Source organism: Mytilus californianus, unplaced genomic scaffold, assembly GCF_021869535.1.
Source record: "Mytilus californianus isolate M0D057914Y unplaced genomic scaffold, xbMytCali1.0.p SCAF_3, whole genome shotgun sequence".
NCBI lineage: Eukaryota > Metazoa > Mollusca > Bivalvia > Mytilida > Mytilidae > Mytilus > Mytilus californianus.
In genome coordinates this window covers 99,019,200-99,035,404 of record NW_026262679.1, presented here as the reverse complement: position 1 = coordinate 99,035,404, position 16,205 = coordinate 99,019,200, and the positions used below count along the sequence as shown (strand labels likewise).

The following is a 16,205-nucleotide window of genomic DNA, read 5'->3' as shown; positions in this document are numbered from 1 at the left end:
TGTTTGAAGATAAAGGGTATTCAATAGAATACTACTCTGACATGGTATCAAGAAGTGGTATGAAATGTCATTCAAATTTGTACAACTGTTGCATAATGTTACTGTAATTAGAAGATAATCTATCACTTATCAACGAATTACAAAATCATTATAGTACAAAAGTAAGCAATTCTATATACTAGTAAGCATTAGCTTTAGAACAAACACTTGTTGAAAATAGACCTGTTCCTTATGGTAGAAGATGAAACTTGTTATACAGTTAATCTCATATCTCAATGACATATATATATATATCATCCCACATTTCCTTTTATTTATATATAAAAAGGATGAAAGATACTGAGAGAGAAATCTAATTCCCTAAGATGAAGGAAAATAGACAACAGCATGTAAGGCCATAGAAGAAAAATACAGACAATAGGAAAACAGACAACACTACTCAAAACTGCAGGAAAACATACAACATTACTCAAAACAGTAGGAAAAAAGACAACAGCATGTATGGCCATAGGAGGAAAAGACAGAAAACATTTCTCAAAACAATAGGAAAACATACAACATTACTCAAAACACTAGGAAAACAGACATCAGCATGTATGGCCATAAGAGAAAAAGACAGACAACATTTCTCAAAACATTTATAGGAAAACAGACAACATTACTCAAAACACTAGGACAACAGACAACAGCATGTATGGCCATAGGAGAAAAAGACAGACAACATTTCTCAAAACAATTATAGGAAAACAAGACAACATTCCTCAAAACACTAGGAAAACAGACAACAGCATGTATGGCCATAGGAGAAAAAGACAGACAACATTTCTCAAAACAATTATAGGAAAACAAGACAACATTCCTCAAAACACTAGGAAAACAGACAACAGCATGTATGGCCATAGGAGAAAAAGACAGACAACATTTCTCAAAACAATTATAGGAAAACAAGACAACATTCCTCAAAACACTAGGAAAACAGACAACAGCATGTATGGCCATAGGAGAAAAAGACAGACAACATTTCTCAAAACGTTTATAAGAAAACAAGACAACATTCCTCAAAACACTAGGAAAACAGACAACAGCAGTTATGGCCATAGGAGAAAAAGACAGATAATATTTCCCAAAACTCTAGGAAAACAAACAACTTTCCTTAAACCAATAGGAAAACAGACAACAGCATGTATGGCCATAGGAGAAAAGACAGACAACATTTTTGCAAAACATTTATAGGAAAACAGACAACATTCCTCAAAACACTAGGAAAACAGACAACAGCAGTTATGGCCATAGGAGAAAAAGACAGATAATATTTCCCAAAACTCTAGGAAAACAAACAACTTTCCTTAAACCAATAGGAGAACACACAACAGCGTGTATGGCCATAAGAGAAAAAGACAGACAACATTCCTAAAAAAACTACAAAATATTGAATAAAAATGATAACAGCAGTTATGGCCATAGGGAGAAAAAGACAACATTCCTAAACAAAACTACACAGTATTGAAGGAAAACAGCATGTTTGGCCATAAAAGTATAAGACAAACAACATTCCTCAAAACATGAGGAAAACAAACAACAGAATTTATGGCCATAGGAGAAAAAGATAGAGAACATTCCCCAAAACACTACACAGCATTACTTTAACTTGTTATTTATTAAAAAGTAAACATATATAAGCCTATAATTCAGTGGTTATCGTTTGTTGCTTTTTATCATATATGTTTTTCATCCATTGTTTTGTGCATAAATGAGGCAGTTAGTTTTCTAGTTTGAATTGTTTTACATTTGTCATTTCAGGGCCTTTTATAGCTGACTATGCGGTATGGGTTTTGCTCATTGTTGAGGGCCATACGGTGACCTACAGTTGTTACCGGTAACTTCTATGTCATTTGGTCTCTTGTGGAGAGTTGTTTCATTGGCAATCCTACCACATCTTCTTATTTTTATATATATATATATATATAGTTGTCTCATTGGCAATCATACCACATCTTTTTATTTTTCTATATACTTACATAAAAGCTTTTTTTTTAAATATACATATATTCTCAACATTGTCAATGTCATGGTAACAATCCACATATCTATTTTTGCACCAAATAACATTTATTCTTCTTCTATACTGAATAGTTCTAAATTGAACTTTACTTGGTAATAACAAATCTGATTAAAATGGACTCAATAAATATGAACAGTAATGATATCAACTGTGTACTGTGAATCCAATAGATATTACATCATTGTATGTTATTTTGCCTATTCTCTGAAGCTGTTATTGATTATGCTGACGTCTTGGCACTGTAAGCACTGTATTGGCGCAGGTCACTGACTTCAAAGTGTATTGTCCTTTTGGCGACTATCTTATAAAAAATATCCTGCACTTGACATTCCTCTTGGTATTGACTGCCTACTTTCAAAATACTTCTAAGTTGCTTTGACAATCATGAAAAGACCCCCTGAAAAATTTGTAGCCATTGGAAAAGAATCTCTGAATAAAAACATTCTGAACAAGAAATGAATGTAACAGGATGCTGTTACGAAGTCTCCCAAACGAAGCTCCCATAATTCGTAATTCCCAGGGTCGCCTGACATTGGGCAACTTCCAGTGAAAATTGGTTTGGTCCAGTAAAGTTATATGCATTAGTGATGCCTGGGGACTAACCTTGTATATCATTCAAATCATCTTGGCATGACAAACCAGAATATATATGGTTTAAAGGTGGGGATCTCGACCATTTACAAGATACTAGAACATTGGGGGTGGGGAGGAACCCCTGGGGACTGGCCCTATACGTCATTCAAATGTTCATTACATGACGAACAGGAATATATATGGTTTAGGGGTGGGGATCTCAACCATTTACAAGATATTAGAACATTGGGGGTGGGGGGGACCCCTGGGGACTGACCGTATACTTCATTCAAATGTTGGAGACATGACAAATAGGAATATATATGGTTCAGGGGTGGGGATCTCAACCATTTACAAGATATTAGAACTTTCTCAAATGGCAGGGGGTGGGGGTGACCCCTGGGGACTAACCCTGTATTTCATTTGATGTGCTTTATCATGACAAACCAGAATATATATGGTTTAGGGATGGGGATCTCGACCATTTACAAGATATTAGAACTTTCTCAAATGGCAGGGGGTGGGGGTGACCCCTGGGGACTAACCCTGTTTTTCATATGATGTGCTTTATCATGACAAACCAGAATATATATGGTTTAGGGGTGGGGATCTCGACCATTTACAAGATATTAGAACTTTCTCAAATGGCAGGGGGTCGGGATGACCCCTGGGGACTAACCCTGTATATCATTCAAACCATCTTAGCATGACAAACCAGAATATATATGGTTTAGGGGTGGGGATCTTGACCACTTAGAAGATATTAGAACTTTCTTAAATGGCAGGGGGTGGGGGTGACCCCTGGGGACTAACCCTGTATTTCATTTGAAGTGCTTTATCATGACAAACCAGAATATATATGGTTTAGGGGTGGGGATCTCGACCATTTACAAGATATTAGAACTTTCTCAAATGGCAGGGGGTCGGGATGACCCCTGGGGACTAACCCTGTATATCATTCAAACCATCTTAGCATGACAAACCAGAATATATATGGTTTAGGGGTGGGGATCTTGACCACTTACAAGATATTAGAACTTTCTTAAATGGCAGGGGGTGGGGGTGACCCCTGGGGACTAACCCTGTATTTTATATGATGTGCTTTATCATGACAAACCAGAATATATATGGTTTAGGGGTGGGGATCTCGACCATTTACAAGATATTAGAACTTTCTCAAATGGCAGGGGGTCGGGATGACCCCTGGTGACTAACCCTGTATATCATTCAAACCATCTTAGCATGACAAACCAGAATATATATGGTTTAGGGGTGGGGATCTTGACCACTTACAAGATATTAGAACTTTCTTAAATGGCAGGGGGTGGGGGTGACCCCTGGGGACTAACCCTGTATTTCATATGATGTGCTTTATCATGACAAACCAAAATATATATGGTTTAGGGGTGGGGATCTCGACCATTTACAAGATATTAGAACTTTCTCAAATGGCAGGGGGTCGGGATGACCCCTGGGGACTAACCCTGTATATCATTCAAACCATCTTAGCATGACAAACCAGAATATATATGGTTTAGGGGTGGGGATCTTGACCACTTAGAAGATATTAGAACTTTCTTAATTGGCAGGGGGTGGGGGTGACCCCTGGGGACTAACCCTGTATTTCATTTGATGTGCTTTGTCATGACAAACCAGAATATATATGGTTTAGGGGTGGGGATCTCGACCATTTACAAGATATTAGAACTTTCTCAAATGGCAGGGGGTCGGGGTGACCCCTGGGGACTAACCCTGTATATCATTCAAACCATCTTAGCATAACAAACCAAAATATATATGGTTTAGGGGTGGGGATCTTGACCACTTACAAGGTATTAGAACTTTCTTAAATGGCAGGGGGTGGGGGTGACCCCTGGGGACTAACCCTGTATTTCATTTAATGGGCTTTATCATTTAGAACATTTTCAATTAAAAAGATTGTGTCTATCACAAACGGTTTTCAATTTATAATCATTTGAAAATTTAAAAAAATAAAATCCCATAGGTTTCTATAGTAAAACCCTCTTTTCTTTTGCCCCTCAAAGTACCCCTTTATAAACCCCATTGCACAAACAAAACCCTGATTGCACCACTAGACATGTTAGTCTAACATATTGTAAAACCCTAAGTTAATCTGACAAGCGGTTTTGGAGAACAGGTGCGGACAAGTTCAAATTTAAAAGCGGCGGAAGAAGAAGAAGAAGAAGAAGAAGAAGAAGAAGAAGAATAATAATAATAATAAGAACTGAGCAAAAACAATAAGTCTTCCCAAACTTCGTTTGGGAGACTTAATAAAAATAGCCACTGATGGGTTAAATCCTAGAAACTCAAACACTAAACATTGGGGTGTACTTTTGCTCTATTTAATAGTTTATTATATCATGTTATGCCATATCTTTTGTAAAAATATTTAACAATTAAGAAATAAAGCAAATTCTAAAATCTCTGTTCAATTTTGACAATGCCAAATGCCATGTATTATATTATACCTAAAAAGAATTTAATTAATCCTAACTTGTGCTTACATAAGATATTTTTAAGTAGGAAAAAGTCAACAACTTGGCCACTCCATCAACCAAAACTTGTCATAAACCACTGCCCAAGGTAAGGGGAGTGTTGAACACTCACAAACATGTTAGGCAAATCAGGAACCTATAATTCAGTGTGTAATTCAGATCTGTATTCTAATATTTGGCTCCAGCAATCTGTCTAACTGTGACATATGAAACCTTGAACTGCAAAAAAATTAGATACCTTTGCTTCAGATGTTATTAGATCTGCATTGGTATTGGGTTGAAAGCATTTATGAACTTAGTTGCAAATCCTAATATTTGGACAGGATAGAGTACTGTACTGCATCAAGACTGGAAATATTAGGATATAAAAGATTGCGTTGCATCAACTGAAACCTTGGACTGCGAAACCTATTTTGTTACAAGACTTTAAATGTTTGGAGAGAGTATAGATTAGTATAGCAAGACAGGAAACCTCTGATTACAGATATCTATAGCAGGAAGGCTGGAAACCTTTTATTACAGAAATTTATAGCAGCAAGACAGAAAACCTTTGATTACAGAGATCTTTAGCAGCAAGACAGGAAACCTTTGATTACAGAGATCTATAGCAGCAAGGCTGGAAACCTTTGATTACAGAGATCTATAGCCACTATAGCAGCAAGACAGGAAACCTTTCATTATAGAGATCTATAGCAGCAAGATAGGAAACCTTTCGTTACAGAGATCTATAGCAGCAAGACAGGAAACCTTTGATTACAGATATATATCAGCAAGATAGGAAACCTCTGATTACAGAGATCTATAGCAGCAAGATAGGAAACACCTTTGATTACAGAGATCTATAGCAGCAAGATAGGAAACCTTAGAGTACAGAGATCTATAGCAGCAAGACAGGAAACACCTTTGATTACAGAGATCTATAGCAGCAAGATAGGAAACCTTTGATTACAAAGATCTATAGCAGCAAGACAGGATAGGAAACCTTTGATTACAGAGATCTATAGCAGCAAGACAGGAAACCTTTGATTACAAAGATCTATAGCAGCAAGACAGGATAGGAAACCTTTGATTACAGAGATATATAGCAGCAAGACATGAAACCTTTGATAACAGAGATGTATAGCAGCAAGACAGGAAACCTTTGACTACAGAGATCTATAACAGCAAGACAGGAAACCTTTGATTACAGAGATCTATAGCATCAAGACGGGAAACCTTTGATTACAGAGATCTATAGCAGCAAGATAGGAAACACCTTTGATTACAGAGATCTATAGCAGCAAGACAGGAAACCTTTGATTACAGAGATCTATAGCAGCAAGATAGGAAACACCTTTGATTACACAGATCTATAGCAGCAAGACAGGAAACCTTTGATTACACAGATCTATAGCAGCAAGACAGGAAACCTTTGATTACAGATATCTAGTATAGCAGCAAGACAGGAAACACCTTTGATTACAGAGATCTATAGCAGCTAGACAGGAAACCTTTGATTACAGAGATCTATAGCAGCAAGACATGAAACCTTTGATTACAGAGATCTATAGCAGCAAGACAGGAAACCTTTGATTACACAGATCTATAGCAGCAAGACAGGAAACCTTTGATTACAGATATCTAGTATAGCAGCAAGACAGGAAACACCTTTGATTACAGAGATCTATAGCAGCTAGACAGGAAACCTTTGATTACAGAGATCTATAGCAGCAAGACATGAAACCTTTGATTACAGAGATCTATAGCAGCAAAGCTGGAAACCTTTGATTACAGAGATCTATAGCAGCAAGCCTGGAAACCTTTGACTACAGAGATCTATCGCAGCAAGACAGGAAACCTTTAATTACAGAGATCTATAGCAGCAAGATAGGAAACCTTTGATTACAGAGATCTATAGCAGCAAGACAAGAAACCTTTGATTACAGACATCTATATCAGCAAGATAGGAAACACCTTTGATTACAGAGATCTATAGCAGCAAGACAAGAAACACCTTTGATTACAGAGATCCATAGCAGCAAGACAAGAAACCTTTGATAACAGAGATCTATAGCAACAAGATAGGAAACCTCTGATTACAAAGATCTATAGCAGCAAGACAGGAAACCTTTGATTACAGAGATCTATAGCAGCAAGACATGAAACCTTTGATAACAGAGATCTATAGCAGCAAGACAGGAAACCTTTGACTACAGAGATCTATAACAGCAAGACAGGAAACTTTTGATTACAGAGATCTATAGCACAAAGGTAGGAGACCTTTGATTACAGAGATCTATAGCAGCAAGATAGGAAACCTTTCATTACAGAGATCTATAGCAGCAAAGCTGGAAACTTTTGATTACAGAGATCTATAGCAGCAAGATAGGAAACACCTTTGATTACACAGATCTATAGCAGCAAGACAGGAAACCTTTGATTACACAGATCTATAGCAGCAAGACAGGAAACCTTTGATTACAGATATCTAGTATAGCAGCAAGACAGGAAACACCTTTGATTACAGAGATCTATAGCAGCTAGACAGGAAACCTTTGATTACAGAGATCTATAGCAGCAAGACATGAAACCTTTGATTACAGAGATCTATAGCAGCAAGACAGGAAACCTTTGATTACACAGATCTATAGCAGCAAGACAGGAAACCTTTGATTACAGATATCTAGTATAGCAGCAAGACAGGAAACACCTTTGATTACAGAGATCTATAGCAGCTAGACAGGAAACCTTTGATTACAGAGATCTATAGCAGCAAGACATGAAACCTTTGATTACAGAGATCTATAGCAGCAAAGCTGGAAACCTTTGATTACAGAGATCTATAGCAGCAAGCCTGGAAACCTTTGACTACAGAGATCTATCGCAGCAAGACAGGAAACCTTTAATTACAGAGATCTATAGCAGCAAGATAGGAAACCTTTGATTACAGAGATCTATAGCAGCAAGACAAGAAACCTTTGATTACAGACATCTATATCAGCAAGATAGGAAACACCTTTGATTACAGAGATCTATAGCAGCAAGACAAGAAACACCTTTGATTACAGAGATCCATAGCAGCAAGACAAGAAACCTTTGATAACAGAGATCTATAGCAACAAGATAGGAAACCTCTGATTACAAAGATCTATAGCAGCAAGACAGGAAACCTTTGATTACAGAGATCTATAGCAGCAAGACATGAAACCTTTGATAACAGAGATCTATAGCAGCAAGACAGGAAACCTTTGACTACAGAGATCTATAACAGCAAGACAGGAAACTTTTGATTACAGAGATCTATAGCACAAAGGTAGGAGACCTTTGATTACAGAGATCTATAGCAGCAAGATAGGAAACCTTTCATTACAGAGATCTATAGCAGCAAAGCTGGAAACTTTTGATTACAGAGATCTATAGCAGCAAGATAGGAAACACCTTTGATTACAGAGATCTATAGCAGCAAGACAGGAAACCTTTGATTACAGAGATCTATAGCAGCAAGACAGTAAACCTTTGATTACAGATATCTAGTATAGCAGCAAGACAGGAAACACCTTTGATTACAGAGATCTATAGCAGCTAGACAGGAAACATTTGATTACAGAGATCTATAGCAGCAAGATAGGAAATCTTTAATTACAGAGATCTATAGCAGCACAGCTGGAAACCTTTGATTACAGAGATCTATAGCAGCAAGGCTGGAAACCTTTGATTACAGATATCTATAGCAGCAAGATAGTAAACCTTTGAATACAGAGATCTATAGCAGCAAGACAGTAAACCTTTGATTGCAGAGATCTTTAGCAGCAAGACAGGAAATCTTTGATAACAGATATCTATATCAGCAAGGCTGGAAACCTTTGGATAAAAAAAACTTAACTACAGCATAATGAACATGACGTAGATATGACATGGAGTTCAGTAATGCGATGGGACTTGAAATAGAAATCTGTACGGCTGCTTAAAAGCTAGGGTTGCAACGATATAACCTGCAAACTTACATTGCAAGAAGTGTTGGAACAAGACTTAAAACTTTAATTACAGAAATCTGTAAAAAGCCAAGAATGCAGATCTCTTGGGCTGACAAGACCAGTACTACCTTTATCAGCAATGACCTTTCTGTTAAAGAAGAATCATTGGAGACTGACTTTTCTTGCACAAGATTCAAACAGATATCTAACCAAGTTGGTGTCAGCATTGTTGACTGGACAGCTTTCTCAGAATAATAATGTACTAAATCAAAAATCATTAGTCCAAAATCCAAATCACTGGCAAAATCAGTAAAAGCATAAAACAAAACAACTGATGGAATGCAAAATGGCTGCCATATTCCTTATTCAGTACACAGACTTTCCATATAAAATAGGTGGGATAAAATCAGAGTTTAAGTTTCATGGCACCAGACCTCCAACTTAAATGATATAAAGAACCTTATAAAGGCCCTTAAATTACTGTTTTTATTTGAGTGTCACTGATGAATCTTTTGTGGATGAAATGGGGTCTGGCGTAACAAATTATAAGCTTGGTAGCTTCATCGAGTTTACAACCACTGGGTCAATACGACTGCTGGTGGATGTTTCTTCCCCTTAAGGTATCACCAGCCCAGTAATAAGCATTCCTGTGTTGACATCATTGATTTGGTCATTTTCTGTGAATTTACTGTTTATAAAATCTTGAATTCTTCAAAACACTACAGTTTTTTCGCCCCCAAGTATAAATAGCATAACTTAGCCAAATTTGGCACAACATTTTGGAATACTTGGCTTTCAATGCTTAATTCAACTTCATATTTGATTTGGCTTTAGAACTCAGTTCTACTGTTCTAAAATCACAGTTCTACTGTTCTAAAATCGTGCACCACTAATGAGTCTTTAATTGAAAATTGATTGTATGACTTTTGGTGAAGAAAGCCACTCCCAACACTATTGGCTATCATAACAGCCATTTTTTATTGATGGAGGAAGCTAGGGTCCCTGAAGAGATCCAATGACCTTTGGCGGGAATATAATTGAAAGAAAATATAAATGACTGGTGAACTTGATATTATATACACAATCTGCATGTCATTAAAGCTTCTCCCAGACTGGAAAGTAGAAACTATCTTTCCCTGTTTACTTCTCAAACAATTTTCATAAAATCCTAACACTACCTCATTATATTTCTATCCAAAAAACTACAAGATGTGTTTCTTCTCATCTAAAACACGCGGGAACAAAAATCAAACATACCATCATGGCTTCACGTCATAATTAAGCATGTATGCTAATTCTTCAGGTGTTCACAATAATGATTTCAATATTCTTACTCGACTTTTGTTGAAGTACTACTTTCATCTTTCTTTTTGGCAGACTGTATGCATGAAAAGATGCTTTTTACAAAATAATAGAAATATGTACTCGCTTACCTATTCTAGTGTACATATTCTGTAGTCAAAATATTCGTAAATTATGTCATAATTCAAAAACCAGACTCAATAGATCAATTCAAAATGTCTGCAATGATGTCTGAAACTTCAAAGCAAAAACAATTAAAATTAGCTAAAAAATAACTTTCTGCAATTCAAAGATCATAGATGCTCCCACTAATAAGATGTGTACTCCATAATAAAACTACCGTCACACTTGGGTTTATAATAAAAACAATTTATTCATGATGTTTTTTTACCATAACATGCTATTCAAAGTTAATTGCCCTTTATGAACACTAAAGTATTTTTCATATGCATTTATTCACTGCACATGAATTGACTTTCTATTTCACTGAGTGATAGGAACCAAGTGGGTCATAAATCTTAGCAAAACCAATGAAAAGTCCAATTTGACATGTTTCATTGCCTGCATAAAACTGAACAAATTATTAGAAGTACCAATTTAACATGTTTGATTGCAGCAGAACTTACCAAAGGGCTATCTAAACTCGAAAGGGCTTTCTAAACTCAAAGACAAACTGAAAATGACATGGCAAAAAACGAAAAACGATCAAAAGGCAAACAACAGTCTACACAACACAATATAAATGAAAGAACCTTAGTAATCAGTAAATTATCAAATTCTAACTTAATGAAATTAGGCACACAAAGGAAACAATTGAATATAATTTGGTGAGTCCATTTCAGTGACAGATCTAGGAAGCGTTGATTCTAGAAAAAGAATCCACGGTAAATGAATAGGCTTGGCGTCACGACAATGGTTTAATAGTACAAATTTGGTGTTGTCTAATTCAGGGATGTCACAGTAATTCAAGGAAAAGAGGATGAGATTGTGGTTACAACAATTGGAATGCATCTGTTGTCATCTGTGAAACAGATTTCCCTTAATGGTAAACCAACTTGTGATGGCATTTGTAAAATTTCAAAAGGATGACTTCAACTTCACAACTTGGAACCCTTGGTTAATAGCTTCCTTGTAAGCAGCAACTTTCTATCAAGGAAATCATGATAGGAAATGCTAGCTCAAGAATATCATATCATCTAGGAGATATATACTCCATATGCAGGTGCTGTTGGAATGTTGCTACATAAAAGTAGAACATTCACAATTGGGAAGCTGAAATCATTTTTTTTTCATAAAGTTTTGTTCTCAACCGATCCTCATTGCCAATTTCTAGTTGTAAGTTCAAGGATATGAGGCAGACTTAACTTATCTGTTGTATCCTTTCTTTCAAGTTTGATGGGATAGATGCGTTCAACATAATAAGTCACCAAACTTTGAATTATTAAGTGAGAGGACATCATCTACATAGCAGAATGTGAGTTTAAAAGTTAATGCTTGCCTCTTCAATAAAACTTCTATATCTTATATCCATATGCTGACCACAACCATATTTTGTAATAATACCATAGAGCCAACTGAATTATTGAAGGGCTAGAATTTCCTTGAAACTTGAGACTTGAACTTAAAACTAAAACTTCTCATCCCAGACTTAAATTATGAAGGAAGAACATTGAATGTTGATTTCATTTTCTTGTAAATAAAAATGTATTAATGTAGATCTATTTATTTTTGTAGGTATCAATTTTAGTGGATTGCAGAAAAAAATGATTTTCATGAATACATTTTACTTGACTTTGTTGTTTTGCCAATGTCTGCATATAAAGCCTATGGGAGAATTGTACTTCTTCAAATACTTGAATTTGTGGTTTAGCTATATCTACAAACATTGGTGCCCCACAAATAATAATGAATCCTTGGTAAATTTAAGTCAAAAGTATCTATTGGTCTGTGCTAAAAGTTTTTTGGGGAGTTATCATCATCAAGAAATTGCTCTGAGTGAAAATAGTACCTTTAAAAATAGTATATATAAATTGAAACTTATACCTTATTGCACTACATAAGATTTTCAAAACAACAGTTGACTTTTATCAAGTATATTTCTGATTCATTGTCTGTTAAATAAAAAAGTATAAAATTTATGCATTATTCAATGCTGTGGACAAATTAAGATGGATTTGGTTATAAACAGGAAATACATTGCATTGTACATGAAAGACATGCTTAAAAAAATTCCATACATTTTTCTTAAATATCCAGACCTAATCCATCATAATTTAAACACAACAAGTCTCAAAAACATACAAAAACATCCACATTTATAGGTATACAACAACAAATTTACCATTTAAAGTTTTGGTAAACTGTAACCACGATTTGTTGTCTGATGTAAACACAGCTTTCCTTTCTAATAAAGCTTTCTCTGATTCAACACAAAACATTGTAACAACTGGTTCCCAATAAATCACATAAAATGAAATGATATAGCAATTTGTCTGTAGCAATAAATTACAGAATAAAAATTGTCCATTTTAACCATACTTTTTCTTAGATGCTATAATTAGGGAGGATTGGTTGGATCCTAAAAAAAACACCAATCAGATGAGCATTCTTAATATAATAAAATGTACTGCAGCTGAACCCTTGACCTATTTCTTGTATCAATAGAAGCAACTTTTTATAAACCTAAGATGTGGGGTAATAGAGATTATTTTGATCAATATGTGTTTGAAACTGGAGAGAGTGTTGCAAATGCCAGTGGCATATATGTACTCTAATTTAACCATAGCATGAACATAATGAACTTGATAACTTAAGAATGATTGTCAAATAAATTGACAGTATTTTTTTCTAATTATTCTGTGTGGTGTTTTCAACAAAGTTAGACCTTCCAAGAACATTTTCTGTAATCAAAATAATGAAACAAATTGATTGCTTTGGTTCCTTTCAAATTGACTTTTGTCCATTATAAATATGATGAACTGCACAATATATAATTGGATTTCACATCAAATGAATAAGCACTAGAAATAACAAAATCGGTTGACATTATGCACAATACATGCATTTCAACTTGAAAAAAGCCAGTTTAAATAAGATTAAATCTGTATATAAGAAGAAAATGAAATCTTTGATATGTGTCAATGAAACAGCAACCCAAAGATACAGAATAACCAAATATAATCAAGATATTCTATAGCAGGGCGACATTAAACAATAATATATCCAATCAGTTGAGATGCTGAAGAAATGGTCTGCCCTTCATCCTGAAAACCACCTGACGACAATCATTCATTTATCAAATCCTACCCCAGATCCTTCATTTAATAAACATTATCTAAAATCATTCACTAGGTCCGAGGACACAGTTATCGTCCTTAGATTTTCGTTGTCTGCAAATATAGTCCCTTGAGTGGACAGTGTATTGTTAAACTTGCAAATTTTTTTCATACACTTTCCAAATTTATTTCTTTATATTTTATGCATGAAATATTAAGTAAGGGGATGAAATTACATGTTAATTTGGGTGCTGAATCTTTATGTAAAGTAGTGATTTGGTCCAGTTAAAAAAGGTCAAAAACTAGTATGTCTGAAGCTGTCAATCTGAATTTTAGACCCCCTTAACATAGAATTGTCAATATCATGATTTAGAGCTGGTAGACTTTTTTATAATTTTGATATTATCTGTCCCAATAGTAGTACACTACACAGAAAAATCTTTTTGAGATAGAGCAGATGCGAATTTTTTAATTTGACTTTATTGTCGAAAAGAAATGCACTACGAAATAACTGTGTTCTCGGGCCACTTATTAATCACAGCTTCCAATCATTCAATTATAAACCTGGGTCAGTCTCCAATTATCATCAATTATAAACCTGGGTCTGCCTCTAATTATTCAATTATAAACCTGGGTCTGCCTCCAATAATTCAATTATAAACCTGGGTCTTCCTCTAATTACTGTGGATTCATTATTATTGGTTGGATACTAATTTTCGTGGATTTCGTGGGAACAGTTAAACCACGAAATTCAATGTTCAACGAATACCAAATTTTAAATAGGCTTGTATGCATACTTCGGCGTAACCACGAAATTAAATATCCACAAACATGCAACTTTTCAACAATCCACGAAAATTGGTACCCACGAAAATAAATGAATCCACAGTATTCAATTATAAACCCAGGTCTGCCTCCAATCATTCAATTATAAACCTGGGTCAGTCTTCAATTATTCAATTATAAACCCATGTCTTCTCCAATCATTCAACTATAAACCCATGTCTGTCTCCAATCATTCAATTATGAATCTGGGTCAGTCTCAAATAATTAAATAAACTGTTGACACAGGGATATGTCTTGCCTTTTTGTAATTTGATAGCATAATGCAAATATTGAATCTAAATGGCAATATTAAAACATGTAAACCATGCAAAACATTCAAAGTCAATGAACCTTGACAGTAAAGGACCAAATAATCCAATGGAAATGAGAAATGCAAATGCTTATAAAACTGCCTACTAAATACCATTGATGTATCATAAGTGGTTCCCTTTACAATAAACTAAATACAAACTCGAATTTGTAAACAATGTTAAAGTTTCAAAGTTAATGAACCATGCTGAGGAGGTGTGACCATATATCAATAATGGAAAAGAGATTGGCAAATGCTAATACAACTGCATACCAAATATCATTGACTTAACATTAGTGGTTTCTCTAAGGCTAATCTTATCACAAACTTAACATGTACACTATTGCAAAACATTTAAAGTCAACAGACCATGACTGAGGTGGTGAAGCCAAACAATTTCCATGGAAAATGAGGTAAGTCAATGCTAATGCATGTACATTCCAAATATCATTGACCTGCCACTAGTGGTTCCCCTTAAACTGACCTAATCAAAAACTAATACATATAAAGAAAGCAAAATTTTCAAAGTCAATAGACCATGACTAAGGGGCGGGTTTGAATAATCTCCATGGAAATGAGATATGCCAATGCTAATACATGTACAACTGCATACCAAATATCATTGACCTACCACTAGTTGTTCTTCTTAAACTGACCTAATCACAAACTGATACATATAAAGTAAACAAAAGTTTCCATAGACAATGACGGAGGGGGTGGGGTCAAATAATCTCCATGAAAATGAGATGTGCCAATGCTAGTACAACTGCATTGCGTACCAAATATCATTGACCTACCACAAGTGGTTCCCCATAAACTGATCTAATAATAAACTTAATACATTGTTGACCCCTCAAGCTTTCATTTGATACCAAAAACTACCCAAATATTTCACCTACTGACAAAGATACAGCTATGCGTAGGAACTATTTTGTTTATAATATGTACTACTTTCTTGTATGTTCTTTCTGACAGGGCCCGAATTAGTGGTTCTATACCATAAACCCAGGTCTGTCTCTAATCATTCAATTACAAACCCGGGTCTGTCTCCAATCATTCAATTATAAACCTGGGTCTGCCTCCTATAATTCAATTATAAACCTGGGTCTGTCTCTAATATTTCAATTATAAACCTGGGTCTACCTCCAATTATTTAATTATTAACCTGGGTCTGCCTCCAATCATTCAATCATAAACCTGGATCTGCCTCCAATCATTAAATTATAAACCTGGGTCTGCCTTCAATAATTCAATTATAAACCTAGGTCTGCCTTCAATAATTCAATTATAAACCTGGGTCTGCCTTCAATAATTCAATTATAAACCTGGACCTGCCTTCAATAATTCAATTATAAACCTGGACCTGCCTTCAATAATTCAATTATAAAC

At 35.2% G+C, this 16,205-nt stretch overlaps 1 protein-coding gene across 8 annotated transcripts in view; it reads right to left on the bottom strand.

Annotated features, from left to right (window-relative positions):
* LOC127735532 (nuclear hormone receptor HR96-like) overlaps nucleotides 1–16,205 on the bottom strand; it is a 201,069-nt gene that overhangs the window by 99,988 nt on the left and 84,876 nt on the right. The gene's annotated exons all lie outside the window — the stretch shown is intronic.